This window comes from Rhincodon typus, chromosome 35, assembly GCF_021869965.1.
Source record: "Rhincodon typus isolate 14 chromosome 35, sRhiTyp1.1, whole genome shotgun sequence".
Taxonomy (NCBI): domain Eukaryota; kingdom Metazoa; phylum Chordata; class Chondrichthyes; order Orectolobiformes; family Rhincodontidae; genus Rhincodon; species Rhincodon typus.
In genome coordinates this window covers 6,114,731-6,131,463 of record NC_063366.1, presented here as the reverse complement: position 1 = coordinate 6,131,463, position 16,733 = coordinate 6,114,731, and the positions used below count along the sequence as shown (strand labels likewise).

At 44.6% G+C, this 16,733-nt stretch overlaps 1 pseudogene; it reads right to left on the bottom strand.

Annotated features, from left to right (window-relative positions):
• Positions 1–9,404: 9,404 nt before the first annotated feature.
• On the bottom strand, positions 9,405–16,568 carry LOC125486913 (annotated as a pseudogene).
• Between the last annotated feature and the right edge of the window lie 165 nt (positions 16,569–16,733).

Here is a 16,733-nt window from a genome sequence, read left to right as displayed (position 1 = left end):
GGTCGGGCTACCTGGCCTTTAATTTCCTGTCACAAAAACAGAAGTTGCTGGAAAACTCAGCATGTCTGGCAGCATCTGAGAAGATAAATCAGAGTTAACATTTCGGGTCCAGTGACCCTTTCTCTGAAAAAGATATAGCCTCAATAGTGTTACCACTGAAACTTGGGTCCTGAGGAAGGGTCACCGGACCTGAAACATTAACTTTGATTTCTCTTCACAGATGCTGCCAGACCTGCAGAGCTTTTCCAGCAATTTCTGTTTTTGTTTCTGACTTACAGCATCCGCAGTTCTTTCAGCTTTTTAATTTCCAGTCTTCTGCCTCCCTCCCTTCTTAAATAGGGATGTTAGATTAACCTGAAATAACTGCACAGAAGCCAGTATCCTGTCACCAAGTCACTCTTTATTTACATGTGCAGAGTACGTGGGCTCTGACCAGCCAGCTCAAAGCCAATCCATAGACCAAGGGGACCTTCTGATTCTCTTTCAGCTAGGACTCCCTGATTGGCCAAGGTTAATAACACCAATCAAGGATCTCATGATCAATGAGCTCCACCCACCCTGCTTCACTACATCCCGTCCCTTCTAAGTCAGGGGATGTATACCTGGTCTTTCTCTTCTGGCATCTCCTGCAACGTCTCCCCCCCAGGTCCAGTTCCCTGTCTCAGACTCTGACAGGGGCAGTGTGTACTGGATTGTAGCCCGTCTCTTGCAGCTGAGCATCTCAGGACAGTATCCTCTTCTCGTTCCGGCAGTAATAGTATTGAGGCTACATCCATCTTGGACTCTGAGGTTTCCTTGACTCTAGACGGAGGGGGAGAACCCACAGTTTCTGACCGGCCTTTCTGAGGGGCGGGTATGTATTGCTCCTGCCTCATTTACATGGTGGCAGCTCTCAGGTAATCCACATGTTTGTTCAGAACAGCCTCATCTACCCGAACTTTGTACGGCATGGGACCTGACCTCACGTAGACCTCGTCTTGTATCCATGCCGGGCCATTTCCATGGTTGCAGCACCAAACTTCCTCCCCTAAACTAAAGAGTCTGTCTCACTTTGAGGAGACATGTGGTGGGCATTGGTTCTCCTGCTGCTGTTTTACCCTCCCTCCCCCTCCAGGTCTGGGAATATCAGGTTTAACCTGGTGCGGAGTCATCTCCTCATCAGCAACTCTGCTCGATCTATTCCTGTACGTTGTATGAGGGGTGGTCCTAAAATTAAATAGGAACCGGGACAGTTTAGTATCGACAGAAGCTGTAGGTTGTTTCTTTAAGCCTTCAACATTTAGACTGGTATTTCTGCCAGATCATTGGGTGATGGTATGGAGCTGTCCAAACACACTGAACGCCATTTGACCCTCAAATTCCCTGCTGGTAAATGACATTCATTGTCCGTGACCGATACTTCTGGGAGTTTGTGTACCATAAACGATGCACACGGCTTTTCAATCATCATCCATAAATTTGCCAAATGTACTCTATGTATGCCCAACCAGTTTGAATGGGCATCCGCAATGAGCAGGAATATTGAGCCCGCGAAAGGACCAGCATAGTTGATGCTTAATTGAGTCCAGGGTTGACCCGGCCATTCCCATGAATTGTGAGTGAGCTGCAGATGGTTAATTTTTGTCCTTGTTGGCATGCTGGGCACTGCCCCAACAAATGCAGCTATGTTGGCATTCAATCTTGGCCACCAAACATAACCTCTTGACAATAGCCTAAGATTGGAAACTCCTGTTTGGTTAACCCTGGTGCAGTTCAGCCAGTATCTGGCAGTGTTCTTTACTCGGGATAATCACTCTGTAGTAATATGCTTTCGTCTACAGTGATCTGCCAGATCCTGAAAGACTTCAGTTCTAATGTTTCCCCCATTATTACCAGCTGTTTTAGTTTTACAAAATGGGATCTTTTTAGTGTCCACATTCAGATTTTGTCAGTGGTGACTGGAAGGGTGTTCAGAAAGTTCCAGAGGAGGCACCAGCAGTGGACTATCTGCCAGTGGGAGTTGGCTCAGGGCATCCACATTTCCCACTTGGCCTATTCCCACTTCCCACTTGGAAGGTGTTCCAACTTGAACGAGCTGAAAATAAGGACCCACTGCTGAATTCTACCAGAAGATATGTGTGGCACCACCTTGTCTTCAATAAGTAGTCTTAGCAGGGGTTTGTAGTCAACTACTGTGACAAATATACATCAGTAAAGGCACTGGTGGAACTTTCTCACACCAAAGATGACCACCAAACCTTCCTTCTCTGTCTGGGTGTATTTGTGTTCAGCTTCAGCCAAAGTCTGGGAAGTATGCAGTATGGGCTGTTCCCCTAAGTTGAGCGACCAGTGAGCCGACGCTACCTCGATACCATACAGGGAGACACCACATGTCAACAACACATTCTCGTCACCACTGGCACAGAGGCCAGTATCCTGCCACTCAGTCACACTTTATTTACATGTACAAGGGACCCGGGTTCGAATCTCACTATGGCAGATGGTGGAATTTTAATTCAATTTTTAAAAAGTGCAGTATATGGAATCTACTAATGACCATGAAACCATTGTTAAGTGTCAGGCTCACTAATGTCCTCAAGGAAGGAAATCTGCCATTCTCACCTGGTCTGACCTACTTGTGACTCCAGACATATAGCAATGTGGTTGACTCTCAACTGTCCTCTGAAATGGCCTAGCAAGCCATTCAGTTTTACCAATAACTACAAAGTCTCAAAGAAGTGAAACTGGACGGATCATCTGGCATCGACCTTGGCACTGGAAAAGGCAATGGTAGAAACAGTCCTGTTGACCCTGCAAAGTCCTCCACACTAACATCTGGGAGCTTGTGCCAAAACGAGGAGAGCTGTCTCACAAGCTAGTTAATGAACATCCTGACATAGTCATACTCACGGAATCATAACTTACAGACAATGTCCCAAATACCACAATTACGACCCTTGGATATGTCCTGTCCCACTGGCAGGATAGACGTGGCAGAGGTAGGAGCCCAATGGTATACAGTCGGGAGGGAGTAGCCCTGGGATTCCTCAACATTGATTCTGTACCCCATGAAGTCTCGTGGCTTCAGGTCTAACATGGACAAGGAAACCTCCTGCTGATTACCATGTACCGTCCTCCCTCAGCTGATGAATCAGTACTCCTCCATGTTGAACAACACTTAGAGGAAGCAACAAGAATTGAAAGGGCACAAAATGCACTCTGGGTGGGGATTTCAATGTCCACCACTAAGAGTGGCTCAGCAGCTGATCTGAAGCAGGTGGTGAGAGAACCAACAAGAGGGAAAAACATACTTGACCTCAACCTCACCAATTGCCAGCTGAGGATGTATCTCAGGTTGTTGCCTTGCTCACTGAGCTGATTTGTTTTTGTTCAGATGTTTCATCACCATGCTAGGTAACATCATCAGTGAGGCCTTTGATGAAGCGATGTTGTTCTACTCGCCTTAGAATTTATGTTGTCAGGTCTGTTATGGTAAGTCATGTCATTTCCGGTTTTGATCTGTATGGGTTTGCACATGGGGTCCAATTCTATACATTTGTTGATTGCATTACGGGTTGAGAACCAAGCCTCTAGGCATTCCCATGCATGTCTATGTTTGGCTTGGGCTGCTATAGTTATATTGTCCCAGGTAAACTGATGATCTTCATTGTCCGAGACAACAAGGTGCAGGGCTAGATGAACACAGCAGGCCAAGCAGCATCATAGGAGCAGAGAGGCTGACGTTTCGGGCCTAGACCCTTCATCAGAAAAGGGGGAGAACCCTGCAGCCCAATGGTATCAATGTGGATTTCACAAGTTTCAAAATCTCCCCTCCCCCCACCGCATCCCAAAACCAGTCCAACTCGTCCCTGCCTCCCTAACCTGTTCTTCCTCCCACCTATCCCCTCCTCCCACCTCAAGCCGCACCTCCATCTCCTACCGACCAACCTCATCCCGCCCCCTTGACCTGTCCGTCCTCCCTGGACTGACCTATCCCCTTCCTAACTCCCTACGTACACTCACCTTTCCTGGCCCCATCCCCGCCTCTTCGACCTGTTTGTTTCCTCTCCACCTATCCTCTCCTCTATCCCTCTTCTATCCGCCTCCCACTCTCTCCCTATTTATTTCAAAACCCCCTTCCCCTCCCCCTTTTCTGATGAAGGGTCTAGGCCCGAAACGTCAGCCTCTCTGCTCCTATGATGCTGCTTGGCCTGCTGTGTTCATCCAGCCCTGCACCTTGTTGTCTCGGATTCTCCAGCATCTGCAGTTCCTACTATCTCTCATTACCGCGGTGACTGTCGGTTATCAAAGCCAGCCATTACTTCTTAACTTTTTTTAACTTTAACTTTTTTTTGCAGTGTGTGGTGAGGTGTTGCATTCAATAAAATTAAGCATAGAATTATAACGGAATATCAGCAATTTAAAGGACAGTGAAGCACAAAATTTTCGAGAGGTAATTCAAGTACATTGTCCAGAATGGAATGTTTCAACTTCAATTAGAGAGGAGGACTGCGACACTTGGTTCTCAGGAATGAGGTAGACAACGTGTTAATAGGGGAGCATTTAAAGGTGGATGATCGTTGTATAATGAATCTCAGGCTGGAAAAAGGACATTGAACAATCCAAACTAAGAAGTAAGCAGAAGAACATGAGGATTGATTGTTTCAGTATATGGTTAGAGAACTGGTGTCGGAGAGAAGGCATCAGGTTTCTGAAGAATTCAGTCCTGCCCTCAGGCAGGTGGGACCTGTACAAGCAGAATGGGTTACGCCTCAATAGCGCTGAAACTGTTATCCCCACAGGGAGATTTGCTAGTGCTATTGAAGTGGGTTTCAACAAGATTATCAGGATTTGGGAACCCTTGCACATCCCAAATTGGAAGGAATGAATATTGGTAATATAAAGTAAAATAGATGCTAGGAAGTCTAGAATGCAAAAGAAATGAAACTGAGGATTGACTATAGTACGAAAGCACAATGATGTCAAAGAGATAAAGTTAATGGCACTCCAGCTGAATGGATGCTGCATTCACAACAAGGTAGTGGATCTAACAGCACAATTAGAGCTCATCACTATTATCTGATTGCTATTAGAGAAACAAAAGTCTGCATGGTAATCTGGACAGCAAACTTAATAGTCAAGGATATTTGAAATTTAGAAAGAAATATCAAAAAGGAGAAGGAGGTGGTGTTGCATTGATAAGGGATGTCTTCAGTGTATTACGAACAGAGCATCTCTGATCAGAAGAATTTATTTACATTCATTAAACAGCCACCAAATAGTACTGGCAGTGTGGGCCACGGCATTAATCAGGAGATCAGAGAAATATGTTGCATGGAAACACAGTTATATTGGGTGACTTCTATCTGCAAATAGAATGGAGAAATCAACTGCGATATCAGACAAATCAGCATCCAATTCAAGCAAAAATTGTATATTTTCAATGATAGTGCTGGTCCTCTGAGACTATAGCACCTTCACAATTTACCTTTAACCTCGCTGAGCACCCCCTCATCTTCATGCTTACATGGCAGCCTATTCACAGTCAACGTTTTCAGTGTTGTGAGCTTTGCCATGATATTATTGATCCCATTTATATTTTCAGCTGCTGAAAGTTCAGTTTCAGGCCATCACCCTCTTACACCATTCTGAATGCCCAGATCAAGGAGAACTGTAAGATTCCCACAGTATTTGAATCTGTGAGCAATAGACTTTGATGAGAGAAGATGAAGCTGGAAATGTATTCAGTTAAAACGAATACTTTTGATTAATATTTCAGTCAATAATGTTAAGAAAATACACATAGTTAATAATGTTGGAGTCTGTGAAAGCACTTGTGGGAGATGTAGAGAAAGGGCTAAATTAGTATGTAGATGAGCCTCTGAAGCATTGTAAGATCTAACTATTAGGTCAATAATCACATGATAGAACTCACATGAAACCAGAGTGTTAAATGTAGAGCTCTGTCAATTTACTACCATGTACATACTGTAAATAAACATTGTTTAAAGTAGCCTAGAATTCTGGTCTAAGCTAGTGTGAAGAAAAAAAGAAGAACAATACCAAAACAGTGCCAGAATCTTCAACTATTTCTCCAACATTGGGTCAGAATTTGGGGTGGTCACATTTGATTATACAATGTTTATCACCATTTGCAACTCCTCAGATATAATCAACAGTCTGTGTTCATGTGGAACAAGACCTAGACAATATTCAAGTCACATTTGCACAACTGCCAGGCAATGACGATCTCTAACAAGAAAGAATCTAATCCACTCCCTTCAAAATTCAGCGTCATGACGTTATTGAATCCTCTACTATCAACATCTTGGACGTTACACATGGCAAAAAAAAACTGAACTGGACCAAACATTTGAATACTGTGGCTACATGAAACTGGGAATCTTGCAATAAGAATCTCACCCTGTCCCTCAGCAGCTTAGTGCCTTCTCCAGGTCCCCTTTCAACCTCCTCAGCTGCTGAATCTGACCTCGCCCCACCACCACCACCTTCAGCCTGTGAGTTCAAAGGCAGCACCTGTCAGAAGGAAACATTGGTAATGAAGATTCTGCTTCATCTGTCACATCCCAGAAGCTTGTGTGCTCAGACCTGGTTGAAACATTCAGATGATGACCCTCCCTTTTCCTCACTCCAATATCTGCTTGCTCACCGGTCCATGAAGTTGTCTCCTCTACCCTAGGGAGATGGATCACAGATTGGGTAATTGCATTTCATAACACCAAGCTTCCAGTTGTTTACCCCACCGTGATGCCTAGCAGATATCTCTGTCTCAGACTTGCTGCAGCGCTCCAGGGAGGCTCAATGCAAGCTTGAAAAACAGCATCTTTTTTCCACTTGGGGACCGTGCAGACTTCAGTAATCAATAATTTTAGGACCTGAAAACCTTTTCCATGCCCTTTATCCAAACACATACACCAGGCCCTGTCATCATTTGGGTTGCTTTTAGCACAGCCAACACTTTCACTGAGTTATGGTCCCCATTATCTGCTTTTCTCCTTCCCTGGTTTACCATTATCTGTCACTTTGTCTGCCTAACTGACTTTATGTCTGGGCTCCATCTCCAGCTATCACTTATTGCTTTATATCCATCACCTCTCCCACCACAAACCATCACACCCCCCCCATCATTCCCAGTCATCAGAGTACATACCTCCTTTTCCTAGCTGCCATGAAGAATCGTGAAGAAGGGTCAGTGGACCAGTAATGTTAATGATCTGTCCGCAGATGCTGACAGATCTGCTGGGTTTCTCAAAAACCACAAGCTGCTGAGTGAATGAATTAAATCTTTCTTGTGAAATCATTGATGAAAAACGCAGATGAATCAAACAATTATTTATCAATTACAAACCACAATTATCTGAATTTGCAGTTAAATATTGATTACACATAGTAACAGAATTTCGTCATCATAAATATATTATCAGGAAGAAATACAATAATGGTACTTCATATAAGAGTTCAAGTTTGGACACAGTTACTTTAAGTGCAAAACAGATCAGTTCAGCTGAATATAAATTAGAATGAAAATAGAATTGCAACAGATAAATAGTAAGATGTTTGTTAACATAAAGACAGTTACAAAACTTATACAGATATTTACAAAGATGTCCAAATTTGTTGACATAATGTGCAAAATTGATTAGCTTCCTACAATATAAAAAGTGCATCTGAGTTGCCTGGGAATATTGCATCATTTCAGGTCAATCATTGACCCACTGAAGAAGCAAAGATAAGAAAGTGTGAGGGAGAAACCATCCGCGAAGGTCCCTCTAACGGTGACACTGCTCACATTTCTGAGGCTGGATGGAAGCACAACTTGAGAAGGTCTCACTTGAAGAATAAGGATTCAAACTTGCAGATCCATGATCCACCACACTGTTCAATTTTTAGAACCACGTTCTCAGCAAAAAATTATCTCAATCCTGAAAGAACTGGGTATAAACAACGAGTTGTAATTCTGTGTGTCAGCTGCGATATGGAAGGATAGACGATGATGCCCATGTTCACACTGGAACAAGAGAATCCCATGATTTGTCAATGATGCTATGGGAATGTCCTGCAGTTGAGTCCAGGAAACCTGCAAGGTGAGAAATGGTTAAACACAGGGCAATCACTTCAGGGTGGGGAGCAGAGTGAAATTAGTCTGATAGGTTTTAACAGTGTCTGGGAGGGTGAGACAGGGTTAGGAGGGGAGTGAAAAACTTACAAATATGTCAATGGAAGTTAGTTATAATGTCACTTAATGGATCACGAAGGAGCTGGAGCAGAGACATCAGAAGCTGAGAAAATAAAAACGGAAGGTGAGAACTGGAACAAAATATAAAATTAGACAGTATGATATATTGTCTCTCATTCAGTGGACACAGGATACACTCACTCTCAGCATTAACTAACCAGATTCACACAGCAGCGCAGTAGGAGTGAATGATGAGGGAGAGGAGGGTGAGGGCATGGCGATGAGAGATTATAAAGTGAAGGAGTAGGGATGAGGGATGCAGGGGGAGGGGTTAAAGAACTGGGGATATGGAGATGTGGAGGATTAGAGACTGGGGGTTGAAAGACTGGAGATGAGGGGAGAGGATGTCTGTCATCCTGAGTAACTGTCAGCTGAATGTAATGCTACATCTGTACAAAATGATCAGAGATATAGATAGAGTGGACAGCCAGGGATTTTTTCCTAGGGTGGAGGTAGCTATTACGAGGGGGCATAGTTTTTAAGTGAGTGGAGGTAGATACAGGGGAGACATCAGAGGTAGGTTCTTAAAAAGAGAGTGGTAGGGGCATGGAATGCATTGCCAGAGAGGGTAGTGGAGTTGGCCTCATTAGGGACATTTAAGCGGCTATTGGATAGGCATATGGATGATAGTACAAGGTAGCGGTGGAGGTTAGATAGACCTTAGGTTTAGGGTAAAAGTTCGGCACAACATCGTGGGCCGAAGGGCCTGTACTGTGCTGTACTGTTCTATGTTCTATGTTCTATGTTCTATGTTCTTTCTTTCAAAGCCTTCTGCATCATTCACAACACTATTTTTCCTCAATCACTTATTGCACGCTGCTGTGTCGGTCCCACTCGGTGAATCTGCAGAAATAAAATAAATGTCCATTAGAATGGGGAATAATCCATTCTCAGAGAGTGAGAATACAACAAGTGTCAGGGAATGGAGATTGTGGAAGAAATTCTCATTCCCACACTCCCTTCCATCTGTACACTTATGGAGATTCTGTAAATCCCTTTCATTCCAGTGATATTCAGTCAGTGAAGATGTGTGTGTGTGTTGTGTTGAATGGTCAATATTAGACCTTGTCCAGGCTGATCACACAAAGGAAGATCAGACAGGGAACAAGACTTGTTTATACGTCTGTATCTGTGTGTAAGAATTCAATCGGTGCCATTCAACACAGCATTATGTACTTCCAGTGTTGAAGATTCCCACAAACTCACTCTGTTCCCTCAGTCCTACCTTCCCCTCTTTCTTCTTCTTATCTCTCTGTGGCTTTTTCCAGATAATTATTCTGAATATTGGAGCCATTGCAGTTACTAATGCAATCACAATTACAAGATGGGAATATCCCACACTGTTTTCCAAGATTTCTGAAACACATTTGAATAATATCAAGATTATTTCTGTTTCTGGATCCATTTCCAATTTGTGTTGATTGGAGACAAATTTAACTGAACTCAGCTGTAGGGAATTGATGGGATTGTTTGAAATGCTGGTTTGTCCCACACCCAATTTCACTCACCAGTGAAGTGTGTAAGATCTGGTGCTGGAATCTGGGACAAGGGAGAACTATCATCAAATTAAAATGAGATAATTTTGGAGTGAAATCAGAAAATACTTCCTTACAAAAGTAGGAGTGGAAACATGGAATTATCATACAAAAATCCTGTGAGTGCTGAGGATCAATTGAACGTTTCCAGCCTGAAATCAGGAGGTTTTGTTGGGGAAGGGCCACGATAGACACAGAGCAACAGTGAGTAAAGGGAGTGAGGGACAGATCAGACAGGACCTCATTGAATTTTGGAACAGACTCAAGGGGCTGAGAGGCAAATGCTTGTTCCTATATTCAACACACACACACACACACACACCAACACTCAATCCTGCTTCTTACCCCACTGATACAGCTTAGGCTTTGCCAAGCTGCTCTGTTGAATTTGACAGGAGTATTGATCCTCATCTCCAACACTGACTTCAATCTCTTTCTGGATCTGATGCGTCCCACTGTCGTTCAGTCAGTTGTGTGGACTATGTCTCAGACATGACCTCTCCATTCCTTAGCCAGGTTACCTCGATGTATACAGGATAAAATCCAGTGACCAGGAAGGAAAGAGTGAGTGGCAACAAGGTGCAGGGCTGGATGAACACAGCAGGCCAAGCAGCATCATAGGAGCAGAAAGGCTGACGTTTCGGGCCTAGACCCTTCATCAGAAAAGGGGGAGGGGAAGGGGGTTCTGAAATAAATAGGGAGAAAGTGGGAGGCGGATAGAAGAGGGATAGAGGAGAGGATAGGTGGAGAGGAAACAAACAGGTCAAAGGGGTGGGGATGGGGCCAGCAAAGGTGAGTGTATGTGGGGAGTTAGGGAGGGGATAGGTCAGTCCAGGGAGGACGGGTAGGTCAAGGGGGCAGGATGAGGTTAGTCAGTAGGAGATGGGGGTGCGGCTTGAGGTGGGAGGAGGGGATAGGTGGGAGGAAGAACAGGTTAGGGAGGCGGGAACGAGCTGGACTGGTTTTGGGATGCGGTAGGGGGAGGGGAGATTTTGAAGCTTGTGAAATCCACATTGATACCAATGGGCTGCAGGGTTCCCAAGCGGAATATGAGTTGCTGTTCCTGCAACCTTCGGGTGGCATCGTTGTGGCACTGCAGGAGGCCCAGGATGGACATGTCGTCTGAGGACTGGGAGGGGGAGTTGAAATGGTTCGCGACTGGGAGGTGCAGTTGTTTATTGCAAACCGAATGTAGGTGTTCTGCAAAGCGGTCCCCGAGCCTCCGCTTGGTTTCCCCGATGTAGAGGAAGCCACACCGGGCACAGCGGATGCAGTATACCACATTAGCAGATGTGCAGGTGAACATCTGCTTGATGTGGAAAGTCTTCTTGGGGCCTGGGATGGGGGTGAGGGAGGAGGTATGGGGGCAGGTGTAGCACTTCCTGCGGTTGCAGGGAAAAATGCTGGGTGTGGTGGAGCTGGAGGGGAGTGTGGAGCGGACAAGGGAGTCACGGAGAGAGTGGTCCCTCTGGAAAGCAGATAAGGGTGGGGAGGGAAAGATGTCTTTGGTGGTGGGGTCGGATTGCAGATGGCGGAAGTGTCGGAGGATGATGCGTTGGATCCGGAGGTTGGTGGGGTGGTACGTGAGGACAAGGGGGATTCTTTTTTGGTTCTTATTGCGTGGACGGGGTGTGAGGGATGAGTTGCGGGAGATGTGGGAGACACGGTTGAGGGCGTTCCCGACCACTGATGGGGGGATGTTACGGTCCTTGAAAAACGAGGACATCTGAGATGTATGGGAGTGGAATGCCTCATCCTGGGAGCAGATGCGGCGGAGGCGAAGGAATTGGGAATAGGGAATAGCATTTTTGCAGGAAGTTGGGTGGGAGGAGGAGTATTCTAGGTAGCTGTGGGAGTCGGTGGGCTTGAAATGCTCCTGCTGACGATTGGGTTCACTTCTGGAGATGAACACTTTAGGCTGAACTGTGATGGGAAAGGGTGAAAACATAGACAGACATTGAATGCAATGAGAGAATGGTTTCTTAGATCAGTGAAGTTAGATCAGAAACAAAAACAGAAACTGCTGGAGAAATTTAGCCTATCTGGCAGATTCTGTGGAGACAAAGATGAGTGAACATTTCGGGTCCAGTGACCTCTTGTGTTTTTTTTTATGTTTTTATTTAATTTAGAACAGAACCGTGAATCAAAACTGAAATGTATACCTTTCCTTTTGAAATATTCCTTTCCAGCTTCCAGATATCTATTTAAATGTTCAACATATGTTTCTTGCAGTTATGTCTTCCAGTAGTTGTTCCACAATTTATCCAAATCCAATTTCTCTTTGGTCTTCATTGCCATATGATTTGCTGTGACCCATCTCAAGCTGTCTGTCTCTAAACTAATAAAGTCCTTTCCATCAAATCCAAATCGCATCGATATCTTCATGGAGACATCGTCACTGACCTCAACAGAATGTATACATGGAGAGTGTGAATTCTTGTCAGTGCACAAATGGAGATCATCATCAGTAATTAATATATAATCACAAATTGTCTGATCAGAGGGACAGGAGATCTAATATCAGATGTAAGTAAGGGTTTAGAGTCACAGTCTGATCAGAGGGGAAGGGGATCTCATATCAGATAGAAATGAGGGTTTACAGTACAAGGTTGGCAGCATGACTATGATAAAGGTGTGGACAATTCGACCCATCCCCTCCATGATATTTCTCCTTCGGGCAATCCTATTTCCTCATGACAGCACTGCCCCATTGTTAAGTCTACATCACATTTTCCTCTCAGTTCTGCCAAAATACATCTCCTTATACTTTCTTCCATTAATTCAATCTGCTCATTTTGTCAGGTTATCTATGTCCTGTTGCTGTTGATAGACATCATCCTCCTGAATTTGAAGGAAAAGAGTTAATTCTCAGCTCATTAAATTCCAAACAAAAGGGGTTTATCCCCACATTCTGACAGCACGAGTCAATTCATGGTGTTGGAATGAAAGTGGTTCATACTCAAGTTTATCCAAAGAGTTCAATATACTGGTTCAATTCTAGCAAGTGTTCTCATTGGAGTGTCCCAGTCATTAGTGCTGGGGGATGGACTGATTGGAGTGAATCAGGAGATACTGAGATTTTACAGGGCTGCTCTGACCTGAAGTCTGGTTTATCCTTTTGATGATGGTTTTCAGATTCTCCTTGCTAAGTTTGCAAGCATGATCACCAGATCAATGGCATTGTCCCAGAATTTCAGATCGAGTGATTCAGCCAGGAACTGCTGCCTGGATAGGCAGCGATGGATATTACTGTCAAAATAACGTCTTTGGTCTCCATTGACCTTTGCAATTCCAGTGACCTCAGGGAAATCTTGTATTCCTGAGACTCTTGTATATATCACAGTTAGGGAGTTAGTGTCTGTGATGCAAACAATTAAAGAGATATGTTAAACTCCAATTTCATATCCATAAGAATTGTCAAGGAGGGTCTGTGAAGAAAAATGCACCAAAAATCTATACTCTCTTCTGATTTTGCATTTAAATACTGCTTCTTTCAAAAATGGATGACTTTGGTGAAGCATAGAATGGCCAAGGTGATCACATGATCATATTACCAGAGGATGTTGTTTCCCTGAAGTGTGTAGATGTTCCACAGAAAGCTGACACAAAGGACTTGGAGACTATCTGTCTACCCCAAGCCAGCTCTGGACAAAGAAAAACATTGAGACCCATTACATTCAAATGTTATGTTAATACTTTCATAATTACCTTGTTGCCTCTCAATGGAACTCTGATGGAGAGGTGATTTGTTTGCTTAATGTATAAGCTCAGTGAAGTGGCCCATTAATAAATGAAATGACTGAAATCAGAACTAGTGATTTACTTAAATACACAATTCTGGAAGCTGCAGTCAGTTGTTTTTTGACCTTCAGAGGGAAGGAGGATTCCAGGCTACATTAGCATCTGGCTTCAGACCCTCCTTCACTTTCTCCAAGTTGTTGTTGGCTGCAAAAGATACCAACACATTGCCTGCAGGAAGGAAAATTACTGCGCCCAGCTCTCTGTGCAAACTATTATTGGACACTGGTCACTGGGAATTTGTAACTCACATGAGTGATTTGAATTAAACTTGGAGTTGTAACTGATCACTTATCTCCTCTCCTGTCCTGTATTCCTCCATTTACTGGATGGTATAGCAAAGCAATTGCCCTCTGCATTTTAAATGTTCTATTGAGATCATATCTTTGATTTCACCTTAATAGCTTGCCAGATCCACCACTAACCTGGAACATGCCTAGTCTATCATTAATCTGGAAAAGTAACCTGGAATGCACCAAGTCTATAATTAACCTGAAACAGAAACTTGGGACCAAACACATGGTCTAACACTAACCTGCAATAGTAAACTGGGACATACATGGTCAATCACTAAGCTGGAACAGTAACCTGGTATACATTCAGTCTATTACTTACCTAGACCAGTAAACTGGGATATAGCTATCACTAACCTGGAATAGGCCGGGTAAGATGTTGAGCAGACGATCTTGATCAGGAATATCTGGAGTGAGGGTTTCAGGACAACATGCTCAGAACCTCATTACAGCCCTAGTAGTCAAAGTGAGTCCTGACCAAATGCCATGAACACAACCTCCTCATCACCAACACACAGCTCTATCAAAGGGATAAGTACAAGACAATATGGCAGCAGCCATGCTTCAAACACTGGCACCTCCTTGACTACATCATCATCAGAGTGGGGATATCAGAAAGATGTTAAAATACACATGCCATGACAAGAGCTGATGACTACTGGACAGATCATCTCCTGATCCGAGCCAGGATTAATATAAAAATAGCCCCGTTGCAGCAGAGACAACAGAAGCAGAGCTACTAGAAGTTCAACATTGAGGCACTCAAAGACCTGAAAAAAGATAGCCTCAGACAACTAGCTCCTCTCCACAAACCTAGTGATCCTCAGCGACACCAAGTTGCAGGATTCCAACAGCCTCTGGTTGGCTCTCCAAAGACCACCATTATCAGTGCCTGCAAAACATCAGTTGGTCACTCAGCCGGAGAACAACAAAATCGGTTTGATGAGAATGATCTGGAGATCCCAAGAGCTGATAAGCTGGAAATGAATGACATTTCTGAGTATAAAACAGCAACTGCACTTGGAAGAGAAAAGGTAGACCCACAGGTATCTGAAGGCCGAGGTCAAACAACGAACCTGTGACATAAAGAACGGGTGGTGGGTGGAAAAAGCACTGGAGGCCCAATGAATGGCTGATAACCGTAATGTGAGGGTTTTCTCTGTGCTGTCCAGACCACTTACAGACCAAACACCCAAGGTGGCACTCTACTGCTGGCCAAGGATGGAGTGATTCTTACCAAAGACAAAGAAGCCATCAAAGAACACTGGGGAGATGACTTCAGAAACCTCCTCAACCAGGGCTCTGTCATTGATCCAGGTGTCCTTGAAAGCATCCCACAGCATGCTACATGCCATAAGCTCAGCAACACGCCGGCCCTACACAAAGTATAGAAGGCCGTCCGCCAGCTTATGAACAACAAGGCTGCTGGAGCAGATGATATCCCTGCTGAGGCATTGAAGTGCAGAGGCAAAGAGCTACTGCTGCAGCTACTGTACATGCCCTTGTCTGCCTTATCTGGGAGGAGGAGAGCATCTGGGAGAGCTCAGTTGTGAGCATTTTCAGAAAAGAGAACATGTGGTAACTACAGGGGAATCTCCCTGCTGTCGAGCATTGGAAAAGTCATCAGCAAGGTCTTCCTCAACTGTCTCCTCCCTGTGGCTGAGGAACCTCTCCTGGAGTTACAGTGCAGGTTCCAGCCATGGAGGGGCACAACAGACATGATTTTGACCACGCCACAGCTGCAGAAGAAATGCACAGGAAAGAACCTCCCATTGTACATGGCCTTCTTCGACCTTACAAAGGCCTTTAACACCATCAACCGGAGCATCCTTCTCCACCTTGGGTCTACAACGAAGCTCGTCACCAGCTTTCCTCTGCTCCACAATGATGTGGAAGTCATGGAAATGACAAATGGGTCCACCACTGACCCATTCCCCATTCAGACTGGTATCAAGCAGGACTGCATCATCACCCCAACACTGTTCTCAATTTACCTTACTGCAATGCTTCACCTCATTCCAATAAGCTCCCCGCTGCAGTGGAGCTAACTACAGAATGAGCAGGAAATTATTCAACCTCCACCACCTTCAAGCCAAAACCAAAACCACCCCAATCAGTGTCATTGAGCTGCAATCAGTGAATGATGTTTGCATTTGTGCAAACTCACAGAGTGACAACCAGAACATTGACAACACCTTTACAGAGGCATAAGTGAGCATGGGTCTCATCCTGAACATCCATAAAATGAAGGTCCTCCACCAACCAGGCCTGGCATTGCGGAGCAAACCCCAGATCATCAAGGTCCATGGGGAGGCCTGAGAGAATGTTGACCGCTTCCAATAACTAGGAGTGCCTGTCATCCAGAGCACTTATTGATGAAGAGATCCAGCATTCCTCCAGTGTGCTAATGTAACCTTTGACCACCTGAGGAAAAGTTTGAGGACGACAACATCAGATCTGACACCAGACTCATGGTTTACAGAACTGTGGTGGTTCCCACGTTCTTTATACGGCTCTGAAATGTCGACTGACTACATCAGACACCTCAAGGCACTGCAGCAGTACCACCAATGCCTGCACAAGACCCTGTGAATCCACTGGGAAGACAGATGTATTAACATCAGAATACGTGACCAGGCCAACAACCCCAGCATCGAGGCACTGACCACCGTTGACTGGCTGCAATGAGTTGGGCACGTTGTTCATATAACCAACACAAGATTCCCCTAGCAGGTGTGATACTCCCAGCTCCAAAATGGCAGGTGACCCTCAGGTCGACAGAGGAAATGCTTCAGTGATACCATCAAGACCTCACTGGTGAAGTGTGACATTCCTATAGATACTTGGGAATCACTGGGACAAGACTGTCCA